The sequence below is a fragment of the Grammomys surdaster genome, unplaced genomic scaffold, assembly GCF_004785775.1.
Source record: "Grammomys surdaster isolate TR1022 unplaced genomic scaffold, NIH_TR_1.0 125846, whole genome shotgun sequence".
Classification (NCBI taxonomy): domain Eukaryota; kingdom Metazoa; phylum Chordata; class Mammalia; order Rodentia; family Muridae; genus Grammomys; species Grammomys surdaster.
This window is the reverse complement of record NW_021620672.1, coordinates 2256961-2272812: the sequence shown is the minus strand read 5'-3', so window position 1 is coordinate 2272812 and position 15852 is coordinate 2256961.

The window sequence follows — 15852 nt, the reverse complement described above, 5'->3', positions numbered from 1 at the left end:
TGTGTGTGTGTGTGTGTGTGTGTGTGTGTGTGTGTGTGTGTGTGTGTTTGTATCTGTTTGTGTGCGTGCCTGTGTCTGTGTGTGAGTGTGTGTGTGTGTGTGTGTCTGTGTGGGTGTGCTATGCACATGTCTGTGTGTCTGTGTGTGGTATGTGTGTGTGTACTCACACATGTGTCTGTGTACGTGTGTGTCTGGTATGTGTGTGTGTTGTGTCTGGTATGTGTGGTGTGTTTGTGTGTGTGTGTGTGTGTGTGCACTTGTACTCTCGAACCTGACCTGGAAGTAGAGGGTTTTAAGTGATCAATTCAGCATGGTCACTCATCACAGAACCACTTCACATTCACTGCCCCTCTAAACAATAAAGAAATACTCCAAGGTAGGCTTTCATTTTCAGAGGGACCCAAACTGAGACACCACCATCAACATCTGGGTGGGAAAATCCCAGTATCCTGTAGTTCCAAGCATGGCCCTAATGGACCACCAACCCCCTTGCCCCACAGGGCAGATGTCACGATTTTGTTCCTAGTTCTGATTACAACTAAAAAATCTGTAGGCACCAAAAGACTGTAGGGTGAAGGCCTGGTAGCTCATGCCTGTAACTCCAGAACCTGGGAATTTGAATTCAAGGACAGCCTGAAGATCCACTCTCTGGATAAACAGACAGACGACCTGTGGAGGGACGAGGAAGAAAATGAGAGGGCTCTCAGAAGACTCAACAGGGTGTCTCAGCTCAGGTCCATCCCTCCCTTGAATTCCACAGGGCTCCCAGGCCTGTGGAGGGACCTCTGTTCACATTCCAGACTCTGTCCTACCCTGAAAGGGGAAGGTCTCTTCCCACCCCATAGTCTCACCTGCCTTCTGTGACAATAGGGTACAGGAGGAAAAGCCACTAACAAAGCAGAAGCAAGGCTAGAGCACCTCAGTAATCCAGCCCACTCTGTTTGGGCAGCTGGGAGTTTGGTACTGGGATGCAAACGGTCCAGGGAGTTCCACATTCCAGAAAGAAGGGATGCTCTAATTAATTCACTACCCAAATACCCACTGTCTTAGTCAGGGTTCCTATTGCTGTGATGAAACACCATGACCATAGAAGTTAGGAAGGGAAGGACTTATCTGGCTTATGTTCTATATCAGTGTTCATCATCAAAGGAAGTCAGGACAGAAACTCAAACAAGGCAGGAACCTGCAGGCAGGAGCTGATGCAGAGGCCATGGAGGGGTGCTGCTAACTTGCTTGCTCCCAGGTTTCTTGTAGAACTTGAGACACATGACTCCCATCCAAAATAGGCGGGGCCCTCCCATATCAATCACTAAAAAAATGTTCTACAGGCTTGTCTACAGCCCAACTTTATGAAGACGTTCTCTCAGTTGGGGTTCCTTCTTCTCTGATGACTCTAGCCTGAGTCAAACTGACATAAAACTAGCCAGTAGACCTACTATGTGCCAGCCACTTCTAGGTGTTTATATAAAAGGATAAAGTTTAATTTATTCATTTTCTGTGTATAAGTGTTTTGCCTGCCTCTGTGTGTGTGTGTGTGGTGTGTGTGTGTGTGTGTGTGTGTGTGTGTGTACGCACCATATATGTTCCTAGTGCCTATAGTGACCAAAGGAGGGCATTAGATACCCTAGTACTGGCTCTTCAGGTGGTTGTGACCCACCATTTAAGTGCTGGGAAACAAACCCAGGTCCTGGAGAAGACCAGCCAGTGCTCTTAACCACTGAGCTATCTCTTCAGTCCCAAGGATAATTCTTTTAGACATGTCTCATATATCCCAGGCAGCCTCAAACTCAGTATTTGGTCAAAGGTGACCTTGAACTTCTGATCTTCCCCCGATCTTCCTAGTGTTACAGCTTTGGATGTGAACTGCGACACCCAATTTATATACTAAGGATCAAACCAAGGACTTGGTGACTCTGGGCAAGCACTCTAGCAGCTGAGCTACACTTCCACCCTTTAAGTATAAATCCTAGAAAAACAAATAACAAATTTTCCCCTGGAACGAAGAATACTATGAGTCTATAATTATTGTGGTTTAAATTCGGAATGTCCCCAAAAGGCTCATGTGTTTGAACACTTGTTATCTGCTTGGTGGCCCTGCTTTAGGAGCTTATGGGACCTTGGGAGCCTGGTTAGGACCACTCTTCAAGTGTGTAGCGGTAAGTAAGGAGTACCAGCTACAAATTCCAATCACCATGAGCCTACCACAGCCAAGCCTTCCCTATAGTGGATTAAATCCTCTTCAACCAGGAGACAAAATAAATTGAGGAAGAAGAGGAGGAAAAGGAAGAGGAGAGGAAAAGAAAGAGGAGGTAAAGGAAGAGGAGGAGGAGGAAAAGGAAGAGGAGAAAAGGAAGAGGAGGAGGTAGAGGAAGAAGAGGAAGAGGGGGAGGAGGAAGAAGAGGAGGAGGAAGAAAGGAGGAAGAAGCAAGGCTGGAAGTGATGACTCACACCTTTAATCTCAGCACTTGGGAGGCAGAGGAAGGCAGATCTCTGTGGGTCTAATTCCATCCAGCCAAGGCTACATGTGAAATGCTATTTCACACACACACACACACACACACACACACACACATCCTTAAGTTGTTTTTGTCAGTCATTCCCTCTCTGTGACAAGAATATGTCTTTCCCATGCCTTAGGGAAAGAGGACTCAAGCTCACACTCAAGCCCTCACCACATAGAGAAACAGCCCTTCCCTGCTGTGGCAAGGCTTCTGGAGCTCTCTACGTGCATCTCCATATCCCATAAGTCCTGCCTTTGCTTCCACTGTGGGGCCTGAGGATTGTGACTCATGTTGCCAGCTGGAAAGGGAGAGGACCAGAGCCCAACCCCACCATTTGGAGAAGCTGAGCTAGCTGTCACACACGCACACACAGCTCTGCAGTACCAGCCTCTGTCGTATCTGGGAGCCATAAAAGGAAGCCAAGTACCAGATAATAAAACTTTCAGGTATCATTTAGAAACAAAGATGAGAGAGGTTTTTGATGACGGTGTGAAAGCGTAAGTAGGGTATTATATCCCTATATAAATTACGATTGAGGCCAGGTTAATTTTTTTCTGGGGTTTCAGATGGCTGAGGAAAGGGTGTTTGCATTTTTATGAGGTCACAGAGTATCAATGCTGACTAATATCTCTGAGTAAGCATCTGAGCATAGAATTTAACCCTCTCCTAGCTGCCTCTTGAGGGAAAAAAACGAAGGGCTGCCCACCCAGGAACTGTGTTGAGGCAGTTGCTGAAAACCCAATGAATAATGTAGAGGAAGACCTCTAGATGTGCTATCTAGTGTCCTAGAATGATTGAAGATTATCCTGCTGGGGGCTAGGGTGACCTCAGTCACCAGAGTGTCTATGTGAAATATATGAAACTCCAGGTTAATCTCAAACACTGCATAGATCAGGGATGGTGGTACTCACCAATAACCCTAGCTCTCACTCATCAGTTGGAGGCAGGAGATCAGCTCAAAGTCAACTCAAGTACAAAATGAGTTGTTTTGTTTTGTTTTGTTTTGTTTTTTCGAGACAGGGTTTCTCTGTGTAGCCTTGGCTGTCCTGGAACTCACTCTATAGACCAGGCTGGCCTTGAACTCAAGACATCTGCCTCCCCCTGCCTCCCAAGTGCTGGGATTAAAGGCGTGCACCACCACTGCCCAGCACAAAATGAGTTTGAAGCCAGCCTAAGCTACATGAATACTGTATCTCCTGTGAGAGTCCACATGCCCAGGCCAAACTCACTACCTGCATAAGTTCAAACTGACACTCCAGGTCTCACACCTCCAGGTCTCACAAGCCCTGATGGAGGTTAATTACATCTGTATGTCATGATGGCACACCCTATCCGTTGCAATAAGGCTTCCTCCAAACTCCCCAAGAATGCAAACCATAGGGAAAAGATTGATTTCCTAGTATTATCAAGAGACTGGGAGACATACATCTCACAGACTAGAATGGCTCCTGGGGCCTCTTACAAGAGTGCAAGAGTGGGTGCTCTGTGCACTGAAGAACATCTCTCAGAAAGATTGCATTCACCAGAAGGTCACTGGCCATGGACCATGAAAAATCTGGGAGGGCCTCTGTAGCCTTGAACCCTTGGAGAAAGCTGGCCTGGTGTGTGAATCTGTGCCGATTCACGTCAGTAGCTATACATTCATCAGAGTTCCTCGCCCCACTCCAGTCTCCTCAGACAATCTGTTTATGGGCTGTTTTACCAAATTCCAGTCAGTCACAGAGAAAGCAATTCACCGATTATGGGGCCAGGGCTTCCCCCAGTTCCTCTGGCAGCAGCATTTCTCATTAAAAACAGTCAACTATTTGGGGGGTTGATGTGCTGATCTCATGTCTATGTGATGCCGATGCTGATCTTACAGTGAAAAACCATGGGGTCATGGAGGTTTCCAGATGAGTTTTCAAACAGACTGGGAGGCCCCATAACACAATAGGTTGAAGTCCTTGCAAAATCTCCTGAGGTTATGAATGAAGCCATGAGGTAATGTCAAAGATGAAATGGAGTCTGCAGTGTGTTTGAAGATACCAGGAATATGCAATAGAGTCACAAAGTGGTGTCAGCCCAAGAGAGAGCCATGTGGGTTATAAATGGCTGCCTGTACCTGTTGGTGTGGGCCATGACATGTGAACCCATACATGGAGGAAGAACTCAGTGCTGGCTCTCTGGGTCTCAGCCACGTTCTGGGAGATTTCCATGCTATATTAGTCTGTGACACTGTAGCTTGGAAATACATGTTTTATTTTACAGGGGCTCACAGTGAAGAGTCTGCCTTTAACCTCAGAAGAAACTTAGAATTTGGACAAGGTTAAGACTGGGCAAGGTTGGGACCGTTAAGGTTTTGGGGCCCCTTGACATGCACCAAATGTGTTTGCATTATGAGATGCCCATGAGTTTTAGGTGGGACAAAGCAGAGAGTTATGGCTTGAATAGAAAATGTCCCCATGGGCTTGTGTCTCGAATGCTTGGTCCCCAGCTGGTAGAGCCATTGGAGAGGTTGTGAAAATTGTAGAAAGTAGAGCATAATCAGAAGTGGGTGCCAGTCAGATGTCTATGAAAGGGGTGACCAGTCCTCAGTCCCTTTGCTCTGCTTGTCTCCCATGAACAAACAGCCCCCTCTTCCACATGGTGATCCGCCTCACTGCATGCTCAGAGTCAAACGAGCCGAGGAGGAGCTGCAAGCTCTGAAACTGTGAGGAAAACCAACCCCCTCAGTTGTTCTCTCTGGTTATTCTTGTCACCGCCATGAAGAACGCAGCGATGACATCACCTAACACCACTATCTCACTTAGTGTTTTAGAACCAGGAAGTAGAAGTCTTCCATATGTCTTCTTATTGCCAAGATTATTTAGCTGTAATAGGCTCCTTGGTTTTCTATATGATTTTCATGGTCGGCCTGTCAATGTCTGCAAAGAAGACAACCAAAATTCTGGCAGAATTGTACTCAATCAATAGTTTTGGAATTACTATTATTTTAATAACATTAAATTGTTCCATCAGTGATCAATAAATGTCTTTCTACTAATTCAAATCTTTTAAAATTTGGCAATATTCTATATAGCGTATGATTTGTAATTCTGTCTCATTTCTTTTTCAAATATTTTTCTTATTTCTATTTTAAGTGTATGGGTGTCTTGCCAGCGTATGTTCATGTATCTTATGCATGCAGTACCCATGGAAGCCAAAAGAGGGCAGATTCCCCCTGGACTGAAGTTAGAGGTGATTGTGAGCCACCATGTAGGTGCTGGGAACGAAACCTGGGTCTTCTGGAAAAACAGCCAATGCTTTTAACTGCTGGGATAACTCTCCGGCCCTCCTGGTTTACTTCTAAGCAATGTGATATTTTATCTTTGAGATGAAGTCTCATTATGTCGACCAGGCTGAAACTCAAAAAGTTTTGCTTTTCTCTGCCTCCCAAATGCTGGGACAAAAGACATGCACCACCATACCTAACTCTAAGGATTATAATTTTTGTTGTTATAGTTCTTAATTTTAAATTAAATTTATTTTTTACTTTTAATGGATTTAAATATGTGTAAAATGCAAGTATATTGAATGTGATCCTATGATAGTTTGAATGTTTTTGTTAATGCTATCGTATGTCATGGGAGGGTGTTTTGTTGACACTACATGGAAACAGGAAAAGGACTAGAAAGTTAGAAAAGCTTCCTCAACAATCTACTTCTAAAATTGAACAAAACTGATTTTACATTTTAAAAAAAGAATATAAATTCAAACCTCATTCAAAATGTCTATAAGATGAAGGTCACGGTGTCATTTCTTTTTCAAATCAAGAAGAACAAGAAGGCTGAGGTGTGGCTCAGTGGTAGAGCATCTATCTAGCATGTGCCAGGCTAAAGGTTCCATTGCCAGTACTACCAAACATCAGGCTGGGGATATAGCTCAGTGATGAGCCAGTGGCCTAGCATGCATTAAGCCCAAGATTCAAATTCTAACATGTAAAAAAAAAATTAACCTTACCCAACAGACATATAGTCCTAGGCCTTGGGAAGTAGACAGGCAGGAGGATCAGGAGCTGAAGGATATCCTTAACTTCATAAGTTTGAGACCAGCCTGGGATATATGAGAACCTATATCAAAAAGGGGGGGGGGATGTGGATAGGTGTGACTGATGGCTGAGGGTGTATATAGTTCCCTTTAGCCTGTAATCACAGGGCTGAGGGGCAGAGAGAAAAGGATCCAAAGGGCTTGTTATAACCTAGCCAATCAGTGAGCTCCAGGCTCAATGAGAGATCTTGTCCCAAAAAGTAAAGTGTGGGTATAACGAGGTGGCTCAGTAGGTGGGCTCTCCTGCTAAGCCCAACAGCCTGAGTTTGAGACCTGGAATCCACACAATGGCAGGAGAGAATGAACTTCTGCAAGTTGTCCTCTGATCTCCATAAGTGTTCCATGTTATGCACACATGTGTATGTGCACACACACACACACACACACGAACTTCAATAATAATAAATACACTGTAGACACAAATGACAAAGACACCTGAGGTCAACCTCTGGCCTCCACATATACACATATGTACATGTACCCACACGCATGAACACAAACACACACAAATCTAGGTAAAGGTGCATGTGCTTGTAACCCCGATACAGGTGAGAAGAGACAGGTGGATCTCTGTGACCACCTAGAATCCTAGCCTAAGTGGTGAGCTCCACAGCAATGAGAGATCTGTCTCAAAACAAGGTGGATAGGTTTCCTGAGGAACACTAGAGTCTGTCATCTGGTCCCCATACGCACCTTCACACACATGCAGACAAAGACACACAAGGGCAAGGGGAACTATCACGCATTTCTCAGGATCCATTCAGGAGAGAGAAATCACAAAACAACATGAAGGGGAAACTTATTACAATGAACTGCCAAAAGACTGGAGTGATGGGGAATGGCTAGAAAGAGTAAGACCTCTGAAAATTACAGCAAGAGCATCAGGTGAGTGGAGACACCTCTGCATCTGTGGCTGAGACTAAGCCTAAGAAACAGTCTCCATGTTCCAGGATTAAGATCAAGATCTTGAAGCAGTCTCCAGCCATGACTCATTAGATGGTGAAGTTGGCTGAGGTTTTTGCAGCCTCCTGGGGGAGGATGCTAACTAAGAGCAGCTGTTCACATGCCATGAGCTGCTAGCTGGCCACCAGGCACTACCAAGGGGAATACCACAGGAGTGCCACTTGTTTAGCAACGATTCTCAACCTGTGTGTCACAACCCACTTGAAGGCTGAGCAACCCTTTCACAGGGGTCGACTAAGACCATCAGAAAACAGACATTTTCGTTACAATTCATAACCGTAGCAAGATACAGCTATGAAGTAGCAATGAGAATAATCTTATGGCTGGAAGTCACCACAGCGTGAGGAATTATACTAACTGGTCGAGGCATTAGGAAGGTTGAAAACCACTGTTACAGATCAAAGCAAATCTGTTCATTTCCATGTTCCTACAGCGCCCTCTACTGACAACTGAGTATCAGACCTGCAGGCAAATGAGTATGTCTTTACTGAATATATTAATGCCTGAGAAAATGACCCAAAATGAAAACACCAAGATATATTTTAAGAAATTTACTGTGTAGCATTGGGTGAAAAATCACTGAAGAATCCAGAGGAGAAATAGCAAGTAACTTCCAAAGGAAAGTGGATAAACTCCGGACTTGAGCGCCATTGGTTTGCAGCACTAGAAATCAGTGAAGCAACCCTAGGGAGCGTACTGACTGCTCTGGGTCTTTGAGAAACACCATGACCAAAAGCAAGTTGGGGGAGAAAGGGTTTATGTGGTTTACACTCCAGGTAAGCCACATCCAGGGGAAGTCAGGGCGGGAACTCAGGAGGACCCGAAGCACAATCCACGGTTGACACGGCTTACAGGCTTGCTCTCTCGACCATGCTCTTACAGAGCCCAGGACCACCTGCCAGGAATGGCACTGGCCACAGCAGGCTGGACCCTCCCACATCAATCACTAGTTCTCCACAGATGTGGCCACGGGCCAATCTGATTTGGGCAGCTCCTCAGTTGAGGTTCCCTCTTCCCAGGTGACTGTAGGTTTGTGTCAAGCTGACAATAAGTCCTGATCAGCATAGGCAGGTACAGTGGCACGTGCCTTTAACCCTAGCACTCAGGAGGCAAAGGTAGGTGGATCTCTGTGAGTTCAAGGCCAATCTAGTCTATACAGTGAGTTCCAGGTTACCCAAAATGACACCATTAAATCCTGTCTCAAACAATTTATTCATTAGAACTAATCAACACAGGGAGTTAAATATGAATCAAATATTTGATATCTAGGTAAATGAACTTTCATACAAAGTGCTGTGTCTCAGGACTCAGAACACTGTTTCTGTGAAATCTTCCTGAAGAATGTATTACAGATAAGCCTCAGCCTCAGACAAAACCATAGTGACATCAAGTGTTAGAGAACGTTAAACACACAGGGACCTGTCAAAAAGACCATGGGGACTCAAAGGTGAGGATGGGTTCGGAGCACTGCAAACTCTGACAGTGTCACAAGGAGCTGCTCTGTCACTTACTTTGATGGAGCAGCACTGGGACTATTACTCTGACACCTGAATGGAAATGTATTTTAACTATTACCCTGTATCTTCAAGAGCACCAAGGGTACTACGAGCACAAGGATACGCAGCTGGACATCATGGGCCCCCATGAAAAAAGACACCATCTCCTACAATCTAATAGAGCTTCTCCATCCGCTGATACTGAGTGGCAAATGCAGAATATAGAAGAGTGGCAGACATCCCAAGAGAGGCAGCCAGCAAAATCCAGTGGAGCTAAGTTCTGCAACAGACGTGGAAAAGGAAGAACCTGGGCATTGAGGAGGTAAAAGATGGGGTGGAGATATGGCTCAGAGGTTGAGAGCACTGACTTCCAAAGGTCCTGAGTTCAATTCCCAACAACCACATAGTGGCTCACAACCATCTGTAGTGAGATCTGGTGCCCTCTTCTGATATGCAGGCATATAACAGACACAGGCAGAGCACTGTACATGATAAATAAGTCTCTGTGTTTTTAAACCTGGCAGAGTGTAACCATCATGTCTAGGAGGCACATTTGGGTGACAAAGCTATAAAGCAGGTGTGCTGGCGGCTGGTATGTCAACCTGATGCACAAACTAGAGTTATCTGAATGGAGGAAACAACTGACAAAATGCCTCCAGAAGCTGTAGGGCATGTGCTTAATTAGTGATCGATGGGGGAGGGCACATCGCATTGTGGGTGGTCCCATCCCTGGGCTGCCAATCCTAGATTCCGTAAGAAAACAGGCTGAGCAAGCTAGGGGAAGCTAGCCAGTAAGCAGGACCCTTGCATCAGCGCCTGTCTCCATGTTCCTGCCTTGTTCCTGCGCTCGTTCCTGCAACGATAAACAGTGCTGTGGAAGTGTAAGCTGAAAAACAAAATCTTTGCTCCCCAGGTTTCTTTGGTCTGGAAGTTTCACCACAGCAATAGTGACCCCGACTAAGACAGCAGAGAAGTCACTTAGCACTTAGAAGCACTTGGTATCACCAGAGCCCAGCAGGTCATCAGGCCAGCCATGGTACAGAGTTGTACCAGCAAGTCCCTTGCCAAGAGCTCTGGCCAGGCTGGTAGAGAGCAGATGGGCATGAGGAGTCACGTCTAGGTGAGATAAACACACACACTCACACACAATGCTCTGCCATCAGTCTGGGGCCATGAGAACTGACTTCCAGCGAAGGGATCTTGGATACCTCTGTGAATTCACTTATCTCTCCAGCACTTACAGTCTTGGCCTTTCTTTTTTTTACTGTGTGTGTGTGTGTGTGTGTGTGTGTATGTGTGTGTGTGTGTGTGTATACACGTGCGCGCACCACTGTGTGCATATGGAGATCAGAGGACAATGTCAGAGTTGGTTCTCTCCTTCTACCCTGTGGGTCTCAGAATGGAACTTAGGCTGTCTGAACTGGTAGCAAGTGCTTTTACCTGCTGAGCCATCTCACTGGTCTGTTGACCTTTCAGAGTCATCTCGGTGGCCCTAGCCACACCACAGACTCCAATTTAGAGACGTTTACCGCATATTCTGGATTTCTAAACCCAGGCTCAAGATTTTCCCAGAATACACTGTTAAGCCTTTGATTCTAGCCCATGGCATTATGGTATACTGCTGACCTCTGCTGGCTATTTGGAGTACTTAGGATGATGTTTTTAAAATAACCCTAACAGTAAACTGAGTTAAGAGAACAAGTCAACAAGAAGAAATGCAATGGTATATGCATATATATATATATATATATATATATATATATATATATGATTGTATTATATAAATTATATGTATTAATTGTGATTAACAAGAAACCCATGTTATTGACGTGAAACCTTTGCATTACTGGGACAATTGATGCTGGTTAGCTGGCGCTGAGATATTAACAGTGATTAAGAGGAGACCGGCAGCCTGGCAGTGGTGGTGCACGCCTTTAATCCCCCCACTTAAGCAAGGCAGAGGCAGGTGGATCGCTGTATGTTCAAGGCTAGCCTGGTCTACAGAGGGAGTTCCAGGACAGCCAGAGCCTGTTTCAGAGAAAACAACAACAATAACATCTAAAAAAACTTAAAGAACAACAGAGGGAAAAACCCTAGAGGGGCTGTGCTGAGAAAGGAAGGGTATGGGGTGTATATGTTTGTGTGTCGGGGGGGTGACTCCCTTGGGGAGTCCCAGTGCCTTCAGCTGCAGCTCAAGGCTGAGTTTCTGGCACAGGACAGTGAAATGCAATTAACTGGTCATAAGACCCAGAGGGTCTGTGAAGAAAAATGAGAAGGGGCTGGATTCAGGGTGGTTCAGCTGCAAAGCACTAACCTGGCTTCTGCAAGGGCCTAGGTCTCACAGTAAAGGGGGCGGGGGGCAGGGAAGGTTTCTTTTTCCTGGTGTATTAAGCTGTGGTGACTGTGACTCTTTCCTTTCAACCTTGGGTTGTTTATTCAAGGGTCTCTTGACATGCTCCTGGCTGTCCTGGAGCTCCCTGTGTAGATCAGAACGGCCTTGAACTCACAGAGCTCCTCCTGCTTCTGCCCTCTACATGATCAGATTACAGTGTGCCACCACACCTGACCAGTGTTGTACAGAGAACAGCTTTAGTTAGCCTGGACAACTGGTGATAGATGCTACCCACTGTTCCCAGATGCCATGGACTCTGGATGCCAAGGGACAATCGTGTGCTCATTTCTTAGTAGGGTTCCTTTTTTCTTCTCCATCCTTTGTGAAACAGGATTTGATAGCCCAGGCTGCCCTAGCTAGGTAGCCTAGGCTAGCTTTGCACTTGTGATCCCATGACATCTACCTCTTGGGTGCTGAGATCACATGCATGTGCCACCATTCCTAGATAGCTGATGGGTTCTGGTATGCTTTGGGTGACAATGACAAAGTGCCCTCACCTTGTATATCACTCGGTCCCACTACAAGAATCTCCCAGCTCAGGTGGAAAGTTCTCATCTGAGAAGCCTTCCTACTCCTCATCTCCTAAGGGGTACTGCTAGGGGCAAGGCATTGGTGGGTAAGAACAAAACTTCTTATCAGGAGACCCAGGGAAGATGGGCAGGGATGGAAGTGCAAGGTGCTTCACTGATGCTGATGGAACTGTAAGTGACAGATGAACTGCTGCTGTGAGACCTGAGGGCTGTGTCTGCATCCACAGGTAGTTTGGAGCTCTGGAGGCTGCCCTAGATTCAAATCATTGAGATGAAATCTTCTGGGAAGTTTCTTTGGTGTCAGTGCACAGAAGCCTTCCAGTGGCAGCCAAGGTTGTACTTGAGCTGGCTGCCAAACCTGGTAACCTGTATGTCTCCCAGATGGTACTTATTCTGAAGGCATAAAGTGGTCATGGAGAACAGCTGAGACTTGGCATCATGAGAGGCCAAAAAAACCACTGGTGAAGCTGCTGCCTCAGTAGCATTTTCTTAGTGATTGATATAGGAGTATCCAGTCTACTGTGGGTGGGGCCATCCCTGGACAGGTAGTCCTGGGGTTTTTTTTTTTGTTTTTGTTTTTGTTTTTGTTTTTGTTTTTTTTGTTGTTGTTGTTGTTGTTGTTGGTTTTCCGAGACAGGGTTTCTCTGTGTAGCCCTGGCTGTCCTGGAACTCACTCTGTAGACCAGGCTGGCCTCGAACTCAGAAATTCGCCTGCCTCTGCCTCCCAAGTGCTGGGATTAAAGGCATGCACCACCACCGCCCAGCAGGTCCTGGGTTCTATAAGAAGGCTGGGCAAGCCATGAGGAGCAGGTCTGTAAACAGCATCCCTCCACAGACTCTGCTTCAGCTCCTGCCTCCAGGTTCCTACCCTGCTTGAGTTCCTGCCCTGCCTTCCTTCAGTATAATGTGGAAGTGTTGTCCAAATAAACTCTTCCCTCTCTCAAGCTGCTTTTGGTCATGGTGTCTCATCACAGTCACAAAGGAGATTTTGTGTCTATTGTAATTATATGTGTATATGTGGGTTTCCGCACATGAATGCAGTACCCATAGAGGCCAGTAGAGGGTATTGGTCCCCTGGAGTTACAGGCAGTTGCAGCCACTTGACAGGTGCTGAAAATTGAACTTGGGTCCTCTCCGAGCAGAATGTACTCCTAACTGCCATCTCTATGGTCCCTAAACTCAGCAGTAACTAAGTTTAGCACAAATACAGGGAGAGAAACTGAGCTGTTGGCTTTAGCTTTTCTGGGAGTGCCCAATCATTTGCAGACAATTTTAAACTAAATCATGGAAACATGTTCACAACATATTAAGAGAAGAAAGAGAAGTATGCAGAGCCTGGTTGACAACACCTCAGCTTATCCACACTCAGGGTTCGATACTCGGCATCCAAGGGTTTCCTGAAACTGAGCAGTCTGGTCAGGGTGGGTGGAGGTGGCTTTTGAGGTTCCCTGGAGCTCCAGGGTATACCTTTACCAGGGATTACAGTAATTACCAGAACCACTTGCCTTTGCCAGGAAGTGTTCACCAGGCCTTGTCTTTCAGTGAGCGAGTGGCACTACTTAAGTTTTCTCAGGTCAACCAACTAGTACGTGCATGCTCACTGTGAAGTGGGGAGCTGCATTTCAGTGCTCATTTCAGACTGTTAAGATGTCTGCTTGTATGTAGACCAGACTGGGCTCCAACTCAGAGATCCACTGACCTTCCAAGTGCTGGAATTAGAGGTGTGTGCCACTAAGCCTGTCTTTTTTTTTTTTTAAGTACATTTTAGAGTGTGTGTGTGTGTGTGTGTGTGTGTGTGCCCAAGTGCAGGCCTGCATGCCATGGGGTGCTCTTGTTGGCCAGAGAACAATTTGAAGGAGTCAGCACTGTATGTTCGTCCAGGACAGAACTCAGGTCATCTGACTTGACCACAACAGCTTTTCCTATTTTTAATTTCTTGATTGCCTTATTTCATGAATAAATTATGATCATTCATCTCTTTCTAGGAAAATGTTCATTTAAACTGACATTTAAATTAATGGTCCTAAGCTTTTCTGGTTCTCTTTGCTCATTTGTCCTTAATTGGTTTGATGGGTATTTTTCCTTTTCGTTTTATATATTTAAAAAACATTTGTAATTTTGACTTGGCAGTTTACTTCTATTCATCTATAATTTCTTTCCATCTACTCTGTTGTTGTTTTGAGGAAGTCTCACACGTGTAGCCCAGACTGGCCTGCAGCTCATTATGTAACTCAGGCTAGCCCTAAGCTAGTCTCCTACATCATTCTGAGTGCAGGGATTACAAGCATCAACCCCCACAGCTGGCTTCCCTCTACTCCTGTAATCTTATACGTCCTGGCCTTTTGCTGCATGCCTAGCACATAACATATACCCAATAAGGATGCTGAGGAGCCAGTTTTCAGTCCCTGAAGTGGCAAGGGAGGAAGGAGAAGGATTGGTTCAAACAATAAAGATGGAGCTCAAGATGCGGTTGAATCAAATACAGTTCAGGAACGAATTAAGGATAAACCTCAAATTCTCAATCAGGGAAAGACTATTATGGACTGTATTGTGTCTAAATTCATTTTGAAGGCCTCCCCCATAGTGAGTGTATTTTAAAATGGGACCATTGAGGAGGAAAGAGTTAAATGAGATCATGAAGGAAGAACTCGATCTGTATACACTGAGAAAAGGTCCTCCGAGGACAGAGAAGACGAGGACAGCCGTCTGCACGCAAAGGATGCAGGCCTCAGGAGAAATTGATTTTGCCAACACAATGACCTTGGACTCGCAGCCTCCAGAACTGTGAGAAAATTGATTCTGTTGTTTAAGACACATGGCCTGAGGTCTTTTGTTATGGCAACCACAAGAAACTTGGATGGAAAACACCATTTATTGACAACACATGGAGAAATGGCCAACTGGCTGTTTCTCTCACGTTGAATAGTCACAGATGGAGAGCTGGGTGTTAGAGGTGAAACTGAAGCCATAGGAGTGAGTCACACAACCTATGGAGGACGTGTACAAGCACAGGAAGGCCACAGTGGAGCCCCTAGCAAGCAGACAATGGAGTCTGTGTCATAGTTGGGATCTGCAGTGCACTCTCCACCCTAAAGGCTTGTGATGTGGTCCAGGGCAGTGGACATGCAGTGAGATAGAGCCTGGCTGGAGGGGAAAGGTCTGTCTTGTCCCCGCCCTCCCTTTCATTTTCTTCACAGCTGCCTAGAAATAAGCAGGTCAGCTCCACCATGATTCTCAGCCCACCTCGGCCCAGAAACAATGGAGACCAGGGACCATTAACAGAAGCTTCCTATTTTCTCAAGTTATTTCTGTCATAGCAACAGAAAGCAACTAACACATCCGGAAGAACTTTGACAGCTGGCAGAGAAACACAGGAAAGGCCTGGGGATATCAGTGCCAGGAGAGCTGAGAGAACACTCATCAGTGCTAACTGGACAGAAAGCTGGAGGTCAAGGTCTCCTAGATGAAAAAGAAAAAGCAGAGGGAGAGGAGAAGGTGGCTGTTCTCAGGCAGGTGTCGATGAGGAGGAAGCAGAGAGAGAAACGGCAGGCAAGTGTCAAGAAGCCTGCTTGTCAAAAACAGGAAAAGCTGGTGGCTAGAAAGGGACATTGGATCCAGAAAGCATCTCCCTGGGATATAAAATTCTTTGTCATATACAGGCACTGGAGATGGAAGATGCAGAAATGTAAGAAATGGTGGAGTGGAGAAAAATCGGCACAGGGAGAGAAACTGAACTCACACAGAACCTCTCATCACAGTAAGAACGAAGGAGGCTAGAATAGCTGTGTTTTCCTGGCCAGTGCTCTTGGGTAGATCGCTGGGTTAAAGGCCAGCCTGGGCTAGAGGGAGTTCCAGGACAGCCAAGACTACACAGAGAAACCCTGTCTTGGAAAAATAAAATAAAA